The sequence below is a fragment of the Zosterops lateralis genome (genome assembly GCF_965231275.1).
Source record: "Zosterops lateralis genome assembly, chromosome: Z".
Classification (NCBI taxonomy): Eukaryota; Metazoa; Chordata; class Aves; order Passeriformes; family Zosteropidae; genus Zosterops; species Zosterops lateralis.
This window is the reverse complement of record NC_139800.1, coordinates 38,920,256-38,935,721: the sequence shown is the minus strand read 5'-3', so window position 1 is coordinate 38,935,721 and position 15,466 is coordinate 38,920,256.

Sequence of the window (15,466 nt, the reverse complement as noted above, 5' to 3'; positions counted from 1 at the left end):
GATATCCAAATGTAATGTGTAAACAAAGATTTTAAGAAAAACTTATGCATAATTTAGTAGTGACTTGCCACTAGCAAAATGAAAGAAAAGGCCAAGAACACAAAAAAAATGCTACAGGGTAGAAATAAATATAAGCAAATGAGTGTCCAGAGAATATTTTATAATATGACAGATAGGCTGTAAAGCTTCTGACACATAACTGGAGGAGAATGACTGCAGGAATGGCCTGTGGTATTGTAACCCATCCAGCCCCATATATGTCAGAAAGAAATATGATTGCATTCCTTAAAAATACAGATTGCTCCAGGTTGCTGCCAAAATAAGTTGCACTTGTTGCCTTGACCTTGCAGTGTGTATCCTCCCTTTCCTAAGCAAGAAGAGGTAGAAAGCTGACAAGGTCTAGTATTCTCAGCCAGCTGCCTGCTGTCAGACTGAGGTGCAAAATGTGTCCAAGACACAGCTGCTACGCCCTCAACTCTCAGCTCTCATCCTCCGCCTTCCTGCCAGCTGTGCCCCTGCGTATCAGCAGGTGTGTCCATCACATCCATTAGAAGCTACAGGGATGGACCAAAATCTTTGGCTGCAGCCTGTGTAGTTTTTTCAGACAATGCCAAAAATAAATACAATAGAGGGCTCAGATCTGCAGTCGTATGACTTCCCACATAATTTGATTCTAAATCTACAAGAAACCTTATTCAGGGATGGATGGTTGGGACATAAGCTGATGAGAGCCTGACAGAAAGATTTATGTGAAATTCTCTATCTCTTTCAGGCCAGTAAGCACTGTCTCAATGTTTAAGTAGTATACACAGTACACAGCTCTATGAGAAGGCACTGATTGAACTGACTATAAAGTGACTTAGCATAGAAGTGTGACAAAGTCTTCTTTCCTAACGCCGTGGTTACTGAATCTGAGAACCAAGATCTCAGAACTGGACTGAGAATATAATAAACTAAAGTGATTCCATTTAGAATTAATTTAAAAGAAAAAAGCATAATTCTTGGTTTTGGCTTTCTTCAGCATGTTCACCATGTTTCCTATCCTGTGAACTGAGCTGTAAACAAGTCATTACTTACTCTCTCTAGTTGAGGTTCTTACTCCATGTTTTGACAAGAGAGTACATGTAGTGAAGACAGAATTTCTACTTCAAAACATTTTAAAAGTGTTGAGATAAAAGGGTGATGGGTGACATACAAAAATGCTGTGTCAGCTTTAGTGACGGAAATACATGTATGTTTTTTATCAAATAAAGCTGTTGCCATTTAGAACTTAAAGCAGCATTTTGGGTCAACTGTGAAAATCCTTTCGTTAGGTCTTGGAAGACTGTGTTTGGGGAGGTTGATGGAGTGTGCATTGGATCTCTGGCACAATTTGTGCCTGTTCTGGGCAATTAGTCCATCATCTCAGCACCAGGGTGTTGAGGGAAAATCTCTGAAGCACCAGATTTAAAAAACAAATTTCAGCATTTCTTTCACAGGATTCAAGATAAGGTTTTGTCCTAATTTGATATGTGTCTAGAAAATGGTAGCTTTGCATATGAGGAAGATTTACCATCTTATGTGAGCATTCGGCATAACACAGACCAAAGAAATTCTAACCAAAACATTATATTGCGTGAAAGAAGATGATCTGAAAAACAATTTCTTGAAAAGGTGTTCATATTATGTGTTAATCTCAGTTTTCACAAGACCAGTATTATACTTTTTCCAAAAAGTGTACATTGCAGCTTCCAGAAGAGGATATACTGTTCAACACATCATTCTATAATATATGCATTACATACCACAAATGACTTAACTGCTTCTAACTCTTACTACTAACAGCTATAAATTTTGAGTGATAACTTAGCAATGTATTAGAGGTTTTATTCTCATGAGTAAGAATCTAGGGATGATGTATTCATAATCTACCAAGATGCAATACATTCAAAACAAATACACTTGTTTATAATGTTATAACATGCATATAATTAACTAAATAAATAAAGACATCAATTATATATCATGTAATTTGTAAATGCTCCAAGTTTGGAAACATTTTTCTGAAGTTTACTCTAAAATTATAAGAAGAACATCAATTAAGAGGAACTGCTCAAATCCTAAACCATGATTGACCATCTGCAGTGATAATGTAAAATGTTCTAATATTTGAAAGAAAATTAAAACATCCATAATAAGCATACTTTAGGAATAGTATTAAGGCTAATTCAAGTCATTCAGCCTTTGCTAATAAATTTTAAACAATTGTCTAGGAATGTGCAGGTTTGGGCTGCTTAAACCATGGCAGTGATTTATCAAATTCTTTATGAAACTTTGTTTTACCTTTGAGAACAATGAGTGTTACTGCAATTACCGCTGTTTTGCTCATGATTTGCCTAATTTACAAGCCTTGTGCTTCTTCGATACTAAGTTTCTGTGGTTAAGTTTGATGAAGCAGACAAAAGATCTGGATCTGTGTCCCAAAACTAATTTGCAAGTCACAGCCTCTCTGGTGTTCTCAGCTGAGAAGAGACTGTCAATCATATGTAAATATAGGATGGCAATAACTTGAGAACTGAAAATATTTCCTGGGAAAAGGTGACCATAATGACTCTCTGGAACCTGTGGGTAAAAATGAATGAATTCTCTGTGTTGTCTTTTATACTCTCCAAAGTATAGGTAAAGCATATGTTTGCCACCAATACCACACAATAATGGTTGCAGAGATATGTGAAAGTATCACTAAATCAGCTTATTTAATTTATGAGAATCAGAAATAAAAAGTTCTAGTACTGTTCTGAGACTATTTTGTTGCATTCATGGGTGAAAAGCATGACGGGGTAATCTGCATGATTAAGGTCATGTTGTAAGGGTTCAAGCTTCCAACAATCTTACCAAAAGGAGGAAGACTGCGAAGTAGATATCATTTGGTAAGTCTTCTTGACATACAGGCTTTTTTAGTCTCTGATAGTCTTTTAACAGTATCCAACAATTTGTCTTTATGATCAAGGACCTAGCTAACTCTCTTCTCAAGGACAGTTGATATTTCCCATTGGACTTCACTGCTTGTGTAGGATGGGGTCTGGCCTTGTAGGTGTCAGATAAAACTCAGTGTCCTCTTTTGAACAGGTGAGCAGTGATGATTTTATCTTGGGGGAAGTTTTCTCTTACTCCCACAAACTCCATTTGAAGGACTGGGTCAACAAAGTAGGCTAGACAAGCATATTTTATGGGGATTCTTTGTGAAATCTCTGATTCCTTTTCTTGTTTTAAACAAACTGATGTAGCCATGTGTTTTGGCATACAGTAGATGCATTTGCACATAAGGGGGTTTTTATCTTTTTTTATGATCTAAATACATGTGAAAATAGCCCTTGAGAATTTTATATTTTCCTAGGACCTCTACTTAACACGTATTTTTTTACTAGTCAGAGCTCTTAAGAACTTGCTGCTTGTGGGAATGACATAAGTGAGGAGGTGTTAGGTAGGCAGATTCATCTCTGAGTAGTGGTTTGTTACTGCCAGTTTGTTCTTGAAGGAGGAGGTGACTTAACTTGCTATGTGGAAGTGACTGGTTGATTTTAAAATCTGGCACTAGGAAATTACAATGCAGGTAATAAATATTTCTAGATCATAGACAAATATGGCATTTAATATGTTCTGGTTTGCAGCCATGATCAATAGCAACTTGTGAAAAACCTTTAGTGGAGAAGGATACTGTTTTTGCATGTACACTGTCTATAGGGATGTTAAATCTTTGATAAAATGAATTTTGATAAATTCTTGAGCGTTTGCTGTTCAGAAATGCAAGTAAAATTCAATACTTAGGCAGGTCTACCTCAGTGTAAAAGTAAGTAGCATCATTTTGACTTAAAGTTGGCAGAATAATCAAGTAGTTTTATTAAACTTAGTTGCCCCTGGATCTAGAAAAAAGGGATCTAATAAAAAATAAAAAGGCACAGAAGGTAGTATTTCACCTGAGATAAATAAAGCACACAATGAAGCAAAGCAATGATGATAATTTGGTTTATTGAGTGCCATATCATAAGTCACTCATGGTGTAATTTTCACATTCTAATCAAAAATTCACTAACATTGCCTATATGTCTGTAATTGTTATATCATAATGTCTACTAAATTAATATCCCAACCTTCTCTATTTAAAATTTCGTCCCCTACCAATAGAAACCGTGTTTATATTACACATGATTAATGGCACTTTAAAATTGTATATAAGCATGTACATTTATAGTAAATATAATTAAGTAGAATTTGAGACCTAGAAAATCCTAAAGTAACTCAAGCTGTTTTACAACATTGTCCTAAACTATTAGAACTGTATACTTAAGATCATATTAATTACTCATGAGCTAACTAATGTGTGATAAAAGACTAATATTGGGAGAACAAATTACTTTCATCAGTAATGCTTTAGTTGAGTGCTAACTTGAATAACAATCTGCATAAAGATACAGCCAGTACAGTCCTGGGTACACAGGCTTTTAATAGCTACAGATCCCATACTACCTGCTGGAAATAGGTAATAGTTGTCATAGGAGCTCTGGAACTTCTAATTTATTATTAAGTATTTATATTGCAGTGTCGTACCGAGATTAGGAAATGGAACTATGAAAAATGCTTCCTTTCCAGCTGTCTCTAGATGTTTCCCTTCCAGGGGGACAGAAGGCTCAGAAGTGCTTTGTGAATATAATGCTAGGATTGGAGTGTAAGAGTGAAGATACAAACGAATACCTTAAAATAAAATTTACTTTGCACTAATTCAGTGCTAGTGTTATTGTACTAATACTCGGTGTTATTATACTGAGCGCTAATACTCAGTGTTACTGTAGTGCAAGCATTGTAAGAAAATAAGAGAGCAAATCTTCCAAATATCAGGTTTAGCTTATGGAAATTCTCTATATATTTATTCCAGCAAGAATTATAATCACTTGGTTGTGTCCAAATCAAGCCTAATATAGTAAAGCACAGCTCTGGAAATCTCAGATTTATAGCTCAGAATATCTGCTTACATCTGTGGTGAATTTGTTCTGTTGAGCTTATATTAGCAAATGACAACTGTCACATACTGAGAACTTACCATTTTACCATTAGTTCATCATGGGATCACCCACCTATGCTATGACAGAAATATCCACAAAATAAGTCCTTGTCATAATAACTCAAAACCGTTGTGTTTGGTTATTCTTTATTGCCATACTATATATTTATTTTTTCCTCTGCTCTCTTTCCATAATCAAAGACACTTATAATTTCTTCATTTCCTCCTTTCTTTTATTTTTCCTGCATATTGGATTTTTTAATAAAATAAGCACCTCAGAGATCTGTGGGACAATTCTTCCATTAATGGAGGTGAATTGAACTAATGGCTTTACAAAAGAACATTTCAAAACTTTGTGCCTGAAGACAAAATTCAAAACTGAGTTTCATGGAGTCTCACATCATGTTTAACAGATTTTCTTCTGCATTTGAGTTCATATTGCTCTGGTGAGCACTCCCGTATTTCTCTAGCACAAGAAAGATGTGTCTCCACTGGAACTAGGCAACACTTCGGACTTTTGGAGGCCTGGTCTTTTCTGCCCTGTGCAAAGAAGAAAAACGTCACTGGAAAAGGTATAAAGACCTTTTCCTGATGTGTTTCCTCTCATAACTTTCTGTTGGTTTTAATGGGATAGGAACTCAAACAAAGGTGAAGAATGGAGCTGATGTTTTCCAGGCAGCATATGAACAGAGTGATAAGATTCCTTATCCTGCAACCCACTGAGTGTACATTGTTATCAGGAGCAAATCATTGCAAACGCTCTAGTTAATTGTTGGATTCATACACAGCTTTGGTACCTCATGACACTTCTTGATGCTCTATTTTTCCACTGCTTAGTGTACTTCATGAGATACATTCTTCAGTATATGAGGGAATTAGTGAAACTGACATCTCTATTATATTTATGGTCCTGAATTTTCTATGTTCAGTCAAGAGACATTGTGTTGGGATTTTTTCTCCTTCTCTCATACACGCCTTTCACCGCTGTCCATGTCTCTCTTGGAGTCAGATGGGCTGCTTTGTCCCTCTCCACACCACAGGGAATGGTCTGCTTTGCAAAGCCAAGAGACCTTTTTGCCTACTCAGACCTCTGCTGTTGCATGCAGATAGCACAACATCTGCATTGCCAATTACCAATATCATCTTTCTTTTAGAAGTTAGAAATGAGCATGTGGTCTGTAGATTGCAGGTGTCAGAGAAGGTACTGGTAGATGGTTGTCCATTTGGTAACTGTTGTATGTGGTGTGCAGGTGTGAGGAAATTGAATTTGATCAGTCAGGCAGAGACCTTTCCAGTATTAAATTCTAGCTGGGTGAACTACTTTACCTTGGCTTTTACTTGTCATCCAATGCCCACAATCCGATACACCTGATACATAATCTAATAGTCATCTTTCTAGGTCAGTGCATAGCCATGCTGACAGAATTTGAATTACACTTCTGTATAAAAATCAGTTCCTGTTGTTTCTGACTGCTGCACAAGCGTCACAGACCGTAAATGTTAAGTGGTCTCAGTTTTGTCATGTACCTGTATAAATCTGTATCATTGATATTGGGGTGGGAACTGAAACTCTCATATAACCTGGGAATTCAATGGAAATCCAAGAAGAAACCTTCTTGTTATGCATTTGTATATTTCTATAGAAAGAGTAAAAATTGACAACAATTTTTGCAATTTCATTCACAAATAGTTATCCTCGAAAGTTTAACCCAAAAGAGTTAATGCTTAAAAGAACGCTTTTCAGTGGAAAAACATCACTCAGTCCTCTGCTGTTCTTGTAATTGTAATTGTTAGTTTGCATGTGAGATCTCTCCTGGTTGTAATTCAGGGAGAATATGATGATGTTACTTCTAGTTTTCATTTTTTTGTTTCATGCCGTGTATGAACTAGTACTTATTACTTAGCACATAAGTTTCAGTTTTGGTCAGCTGAAGAGTAGCTTGCAGTTGAGTTTTAGCAAAAGACGTCTGAACTGGCATTTCAGGCAGCTCTGTTTTCAGAGGTCTTCTGGGAAGGCAAAAGGCCTTGGAAGAAAGAGGAATTAAAATTAAAATAAGATGTAGTCTTAGGGCCAGAATGGGTTCGTGACCAGAGATGAGTGACCTGTTTCTGTTTGACTGAACTACTTTTAGGTAAAAATGAAGGCAGCATTTGCAGAGAGATTTACCATAGTGTTTTAAAGTTTTATGACTGCCCATGCAGCCCTTCTTAAGTGTTCCCAGGATAAACAAAGCAGCCAAGGGGATGCTCTTGTATTTTGTAGCCTGATCTTTTGACTGTTATAATTGTGTAAGATAAAGAAAATTTTTAATAAGATCATGTTTCACCTAAGTGTTGCTTCCTTTTTTATTCATTTTTAATTCCACTGGAAGTTTAAATGTGACACTGATGGCTCAAGGGATGCTTCTGGCAGTCCGTCATAGAGAGGCCTTTGACTTTTTGGTTCAGTGTGTGGAGCTTTCCACTGATAATTTGCTATTTTGAATTTCAATGAATACAGAGAAACAGAGTAACATTTATGGATACCTACCACTGATTCATTCATATATCCTGGTGCTTACATCACTACTACTCATAAATCCTTGATTTATGAGGTGTTACACCTCATTTCAAAGCATGCAACTTTACATAAATCATTGTAAATTTTTATTTCTTGTTTAGATAAAAGATATTCTTAAGTTCCTATAGGGTGCTAGACCTTAAAATATGCCACTATTTACCTTAGTTCATGTGTTGATTAAGCTACTAGATAGCTCTTACCCTGCTTCTTAAGTAAAGCACATTTATCTTGGCCATAGCTATAGTCTGTTTTTTCAAAGCAATCAGCATTTCCAACAATCTTCTGCTTTTATTTTGTATAAACTGAAATTAACAGATTGAAAATAGAACTACAGGTACTCAGGAAAATATAAAAGTAGTAACCACTCATTTGTCCAAGGTTTTACTTCCTTTTTTCTATAAGGAGTACATCTGCTTACTTCTATAGGTAAAATGACCTTTCCCAGCTTTTTAATCTTAAACTTCCAAAACAGATTGAGATCTAAGAGGAACAGCACACATCCTCTCTTTTTACAGAGTTTACAGTTTACAGAGATGTTAATCAAGTTCTGAGCTGTGGAGTCTTCCTTATTAATATGATAATATGATGCAAAACTTTTAAGAACTTGGGCAATAGACTGAGATAACAGGGCTGGCAGTATAAAAAAGAAACCCCTCAAACCACAAAGAAACCAATATCTGAAACAGAATCCAAAGTAAAAACTGAATGTCAGTGAGAGCTGTCACCTCAGACAGGTTTAAGAACGTGCTCTTTAGTGATTGAACAAGATTATAGGCAACAATCACAATTTACCAGATTTTCTTGGCAGAGAAGGAGACAATTTATCACACAAGTGCTATTCAGCTGGCAAGACACCAAAGATCAGTCAAAAAATAAGTAAGAGTTATCCTAACAGTTGCAGTGCATGTCTTCCTGAAGTCAAAACTCAGATCTAGAAAACAGAGAGATACATTTCCAAAATAAGTGTTCAAAATCAGATTTTAAATACATCCTAGTATAGAGGTGGCCTGGTATTCCCTCAGAGTGAGACTCCCAACATTTCACTGACTGATGTTCTTCATTCAAACACTTTCCTTATTTTTGAGAAACATTATTTTTCATTTGTATATCTTCTTTTTTTACTTTGTATCTCTTCAGAGCTCTTTTTTATTCAGACCATCAGTCAACAAAACCCTTTACCTTTTCCCTCTTGTTGATGTGCTTTGCCAGCATATCAGTACATCGTTATTCAAATTGTGTAAAAACCACACCTAGCTTGGTTTTAAGGAGGGAAGGGCAGTTGTGACCAGGGTCTGAAGATAAGTAGCTCATGGAACATAGGCTTAAAAAGTGTGCATGGTGTTGTGCAGAAACTCTGTATCCTCCTGCCACAGTCCTATGGAGTACCAGTCAACTTTGTAAGACTTCCATGAGACCAGCAACAAAGGTGGCACATGGGTGTTCCATGTCTTCTTTTATCCCCAGTCTAGCTTTTCATTAAAAAGTAATGCCATACATTACCCAAGCCATTTTAGATAGTAATGCTTTTATAAAAAGCATTCAAACAAAAGGAGTTCAGTGGGAAGCAAGAACACACTTGCTAAATAACTGTGTAATTTATGTAAAATCGGGACACACAGATTTGCTGACAAGATAATTTAACTTTGAGTAGAGGATATGATCTCTACCAACAGGGTATACCTGCAGCAAAATTCTTTTATATTAAGCAAAATAACCATAACTCATGCCCACTCAGAAATTTTGTACTTATTCAAACAGGCCTTTGTGTATGGAATCTGCATTCCCTGGCACTAATACTAATATATTAAAGTGAATTAAATACATGTTATTAGTTGGAAATGATGAGGTTATTTGTGGGGGGGGGGGAAGAAAGCAGGACATCACAGGCCTTTTCTAGGTCCAAAACTACTTGGTTTAGATTGTAGACAAGAAAAAGTTAAATTAGTGAAAGAAAAAAGTGGGCTAAATGTGAGAACAGGGTTTATTTTACTTTAAATGTATAATTAAACATTCATAGATCTGAAAGTTACCAAATAAACAATCAGCAGATTTCTTCATTGCCACAGCAGCCTATGGCTCATTTGCAGCTTTTGTCTTTAGGAAGAAAGCAGGAGGTCAAGAAGTCTATCTGTTGCTTAATCTGTTCATTTTTAGCTCTAACTGTGGTTCATCCTATTTATCCTTCTGTGTGAAAGGATCAAATGACACTGTATAAATGTCAGAATTGGGTTATAAGCCAAACAACTGTGGTATGATGTAGGATATGCAGAGGCTATTGGCTAAGATTTGGTTTAAGACTTGATGCTCACAACAGCCTTCAAGTTACTTGCAGAAAAGTGACCCTAAAAGCTTCAGACAAATACTGATAAACTGGAGTTATTCTGCAAAAGATTGTATTACATAAAGTTGCTACATAAAAATCAGGGGAAATTAAGTTCCTGTGCAGGATTGCAAAAAAAGTGTTTTAAAAGAGAGTGTTAGCATTGGAGAAACTGTCTGTATATTTCTGCCATGACATTTTCACAGCTGTTGTGAACATCTTTCATAAGTTGCACTAATTCCTGTTCTAAAGTAGTACAATAATATTTTTCTTCCATTCTTGTTTCCCTGATTGCCTGTCCTCCTCTTTTCACTTTTTCCCTTCCCAATATCTAATTTTTTATATGATTTAATCTCATTCTTTTGTTTCTAAAAGCACTTTTCCATTACACTTGAAATGGAAGTATTTCCCAAAATGCCGTTAAAAAGCACTTGCATGAAACCGGTTTAATGCTCAAATACTTCATAAACAAGCAGCCACATACATCTTTGTATCTCTCAAAACCTGTTCCGTCTGCTCTGTGAGATCCCAGGATCTTATTAATCTGTAAGTGTCAGTCTTAACATAGATCTTTAAGTCCATCTCACCTATGAATACCTGGTGTTTGCAGCCATCCACATTCCTAAAGGTGAAATGGATATGGAGAGGCATGTTACATTCTGTGTAAATCAGGACAGAAGTATCCTTTTGGCTGGATATGAGACAATGAATATTAGACCTCACAGGTTTTATCTGTAGAGCAGTCATCTCCCAGTTGGCATTCCTGCACCCCACGGGATACACAAGACAAGACACTCTGGTGCAGGAAGAAAGCGCATTTCTATCACTAAATAATTAAATAAAGTAGAATTTTGAAATGTTATCTTTATGTTATAATTTTTTTCTTTTTTTGTGTGTGTGTATATTTTATTACTGTGCCTAACATTACTATAATATTACACATATGTAATTTATAAATAAGCATACATATATTGGAATGCACTGAAGAACTTTTCCATTACACAGGTGCACAATGACAAAAATGTTTAGAGACCTCTGCTCTAGACCATCTAGTTCACCTTGAGCTCTATGCAGCTATTACATCTGTAATGAATAAAACACATGTTTAATGCCCTACTAAGGCCTGTATCTGTATCATGAAAGAGAAATCCTGTTAGTCATGATAAAAACAGGTATCTTCTTTCCCCTATAAAAAACTTAATCAGCTTCCAGTTCTGCCTAGAATTTGACAGTCCTTGCTCATCCTTTGCAATTAAGACAAGGTGGAAACTGAGGACAGGATGTTTGGACTCCTTTAGTCTCATAAGGGTGTCACATCACAAAACACACATGGGGACTACTTAATCAGTTTTGGTATTCAGCCTGTAAATGGCCGAACCTGCAATCTGAATTTGCAAACAGAAGGAAGTACTGAATGTACAAGGACAGTTTTCTGGGTTTTGTTTATGTAAGCTGGAAGAGTTAGGGATGCGTTACTTGGCAGTCTAACACAAGTTGAGCATTGAATTTTTTTTTTACACAATGTATGTAGTTCTTGCAGATTGTTCTTCATTTTTTCTTAGAACTCATTTAATTTTTTTAGTTTCTCCTCTCCTTAAGGTGATATATTAGCAGAAAGCCATTCTCAGATCAACATTACACTGCACCATGCAAAGAGGAAAAGGTGAATAACTGAGAGTAAAGTTTTGAATGGCAGTGGAAACACAACAGCTTACAGCTCATCTGTAAAACCAGGGACATCTTTATATGCTTCTTTTTTTCTGTTTTCTCTTATTCTTAAACTGTGGACTGTGTAGGGCAAGGACTGTGTTTTTCTTCTCTTTTTGTACAGTGCCATGAAATCATGCCCTTCATCCTAAACAACTACTGTCCTAAAAAAAAATAATCACAGCCATCACCAACAGCTGTATGTAAGGACGTCAAATGCAGAAGGTTTAATAATGTGCTGATGAACCACTGGAAACTGTCTGAAAGCAACCAGACTGGGAGGACGGATGCAGAGATGGGAGTGTGTGAAGTACTCTGTGAGCATGAGCAGAGACTTTAGGATAATGAACGCACAGTTCCAGTAGGATTAAATTACGATTTTGTATTAGTAGTAGGTTTGAAATACAGTGGCAGTCTCTCATCTTGTGGTATAGACAGAGAGAGCCAATCTTTCGGTTCCTCTCGGTTTACTTGGTCACCATCCGTGCTGAGAGCTTCACTGCCTCTTTCCAAGAAAGAGACACCTGAAACTGCCCAGACCAGCTTCTTCTACCCCCAGAGAGCTGCCAGAGTCTGGTTCTGCATAGTTTGTCAAATGAGCATTGCCATCTGATGGCAGAGCCTTGGTACTGCACAGTCTCTTTGCCTAGGGTAAGCCGGCAATAAACCAAGAGACTTGTTCACAAATGAAGTGTCTATGAACACCTGATTTCATTTTTTTTTTCTGACACTATTTTATGATGATTTCCCTGAGAGGTTGTGGAGTCTCCTTCAGCGGGGATATTCAGGGCATCTAGACAAAATCCTGTGCCATGCGCTCTGGGATAACCCTACTTGAGCAGGAAGGTTGCATCACATGATCCACTGTGGTCCTTCCCACCCGACCCGTTCTGTGATTCTGTGATTTCCTCTGAGTCACACTAAAAAAGTGCTTCTTCAGCCACATCCGCGGTATCCTTGCTGCCTTCTCTCTGCTCATGCTGCTTTCCTCAGATTCACAGAAAGAGATAATGCCCCTGCCTAAAAATACAACAGGTTCCTAGGGTGGGATGGCCATATCTTGCAATGCACTAGTGTTTAGATTATGGCTTCCTATTAGGTTATAGATCACAAAAATAGCTGGACTACAGCGACAGGGGTGCACCCTCCAGCAGCGCTAGTCCACATATGTAAGGAAAGAGTAGGAAGAGAAAGTGTGCAGGCCAGGCTCACATCTTCTTCTAAGCAGCACCGCTAGCTAGTACTGCAGGGGTGAACCCTGAGCTAGATATGCCACTCAGCTCTCATACCTACATTCTAAAATCAAATGGGAACCGGTACGCCTAGATACTGGAGCTTGATCAAAAGCCTGATTCTGACATTGCCATTTAGTTAATTGAGTTCTTCCTGTCTTGAGACATACAGTGTTTTGGGTATCAGCCTTGTGTTGTGTGATGACTGGCACTGGGACCATGCAAGGCAGGGGCTGGAGTTTAGCCTATGCAACCCTTCTACTTGGGGGTGAGTAATGAAATTGAATCTTGAAAATTAAGTCTTAAAAATTATGCTTTTCATTTAAACCTGTACATGTAGTCATGAATGGGTGAATTTGATTTTACAGTAGATAATTTGGTAAGAACAAAAGCATATGATGTCAAGACAAAGTTGCTCAGCGTGCATCTCAGGCAAGAGTGATGACTGCCTTTTCTGTACTGCATTGTCACCCACAAGATTCAGTTGTGGACTAGTTGTGGATCCCTCAAATGCTAAAGGCTGTATACAGAAAGCACAAAATGGCCATGCGTGTCTGATACTCTCATTGTCACAAGAAATATTTTTGCTATAACTGCCATCAGTAAGAAAAGACTGTTTGCAGCAATGATGGCAAGTTTTAAGATAAAATCTGACTTCAGAACTGGATTTAATAGTTATCTTAATAACTAGTTAATGTAAGAGGATTTTGAGCTGTTTATTAATTCTATCACAAACAAATGGACTCTTTAGCAATCTAAAGTATTCTTTCTACCCACCTATCATTCCTCTTTTTAAAGTCATACCAACTTGCAGTAATGTCCTAGCTGTATGTGTTTAACTTTCTTTTCAGTTCTCCAGAGCTGGCCCTGTATGTGCTTGGTGTGTCGCTTCTTCCCTTTCTTCTATACTATTCACAGTTGCACCACAAAAGAAATATCAAGTTAGTAGAGCAAACGAAAATACACACAAATGCAATTCCTGTATATTTGAGTTAATATCATTATCCCATTTTCCTTCATTCTTTCTCAAACTGAGTGAATTCCAGAAGTAACCAGTAAGCTTTTCATGCAGTCACAATTTTTCTCTGTGGCACAGGATAAAGTTTTTCCTGATTTTCTTTACCACCCTCCCTACATCACAATATGATTATAAGGATTAGCTAATGCTTATTGAGAATTCAGAAGCTGTGGCAAACTATACAAACTGTGGATAAAATGAATTTTTAAAACGTAATAGTTATCAGTAATTTTAAATTTAGGTTTTTTGACTGTATTTTGGGCATGGAACAGAATACTTATGATAAAGATGAACAGGAAATGACCATCAAAACCATCACTCATTCATTTGTTGGCCATATTTTTCCATCGTTTACACAAAAGGAGTCTTTTGTGGATATTGTGTTAATTTCTGCACCATGCTTCACAGTATGTGTATCACTGCTAGAAGTGTTCAGATCAGACCCTCCTCACACTGTCAATAAACCTGGAAAAGCCAATCACTCTTCTGGACCTTTTTGTAAGAAAACAGTTTTAGTTGTGCTGATTAACACAGATTATCTAGAAATTCTGAATTGAATCATGTACAGTTAAAATTGCTATAGCTAAAAAAATGATGAGTTGGACCTCTGAACATCTGTGACACTGTCCATGTAATGCCACCTGAAGAATAGGATCTGAAAAATCTAGACAGATTATACTTGGAAATACTACAATATCAATAGTTATTTAACACAGCAAATAAATCTGCAAGGATATTAATGGAAGATATCTCCCTGAAATCTAACCTATGATTAGGGTTTGAGAATGTAGTTTGATCATTTATAAAAGTGTTCTTCCTCCATCAACCTTGAATTTTACAGGTTTATAGCTTAAATGCAAAAAAACCCCCCCTTTTTTGTTTTTCCACTTGGTTGTAACATTGACAAACTGTGTCATGTAAACTGACATCATGTCACTCATTATTGGCAGAATTTATTTATTTCCACAAAGGGAACTGTTATAACAGTATAATTATAACTACACTTTAATTACCTTCTTAGCTTAGTAATGAAATCTCATCTCTCAGCACTGAAATCTCTGTCTGGTTTTAACTGTGGTTTATGGGTTTCCTCCTGTTTTTGGTTTTTTTTTCCTCCTGGTTTGTGTTTTTTAATTTATTTTTTCTTTACATAAACTTGATGTGATTACTTAAAATACTTTTAGTTTATACATTTTACAAGGTGAGAAATGATAGCAAATGCAGTAACTTATTTAATATCTTTGTTTTATTTGCCTGGTAGAATCTTGTGGATAAATAAAAAGTACAGAGATTTAACTTGTGATTAAATATCTGTATTTCAGAGGCATATAGACTTTTTTCCAAGATCTACTGCCTGCACATTAAGTGCTTTGTCCCCCCCCTCCCCCTGAAAACTGCAAAGGTACTCACTCCCACGTGAGCTGCTGTCACGCTGAAATGCTGACAGTGTTCCCATTCCCACAAGAGGGCACCAGGCACAGGAAAATCCATTCATATCCATTAATATCAACTTGACAGTTCATCTCTACTTCTTAATAAGTTGTAGTACTAAATTGCATAATATCAAATGAAGCCCCTTTTGCATCTATTA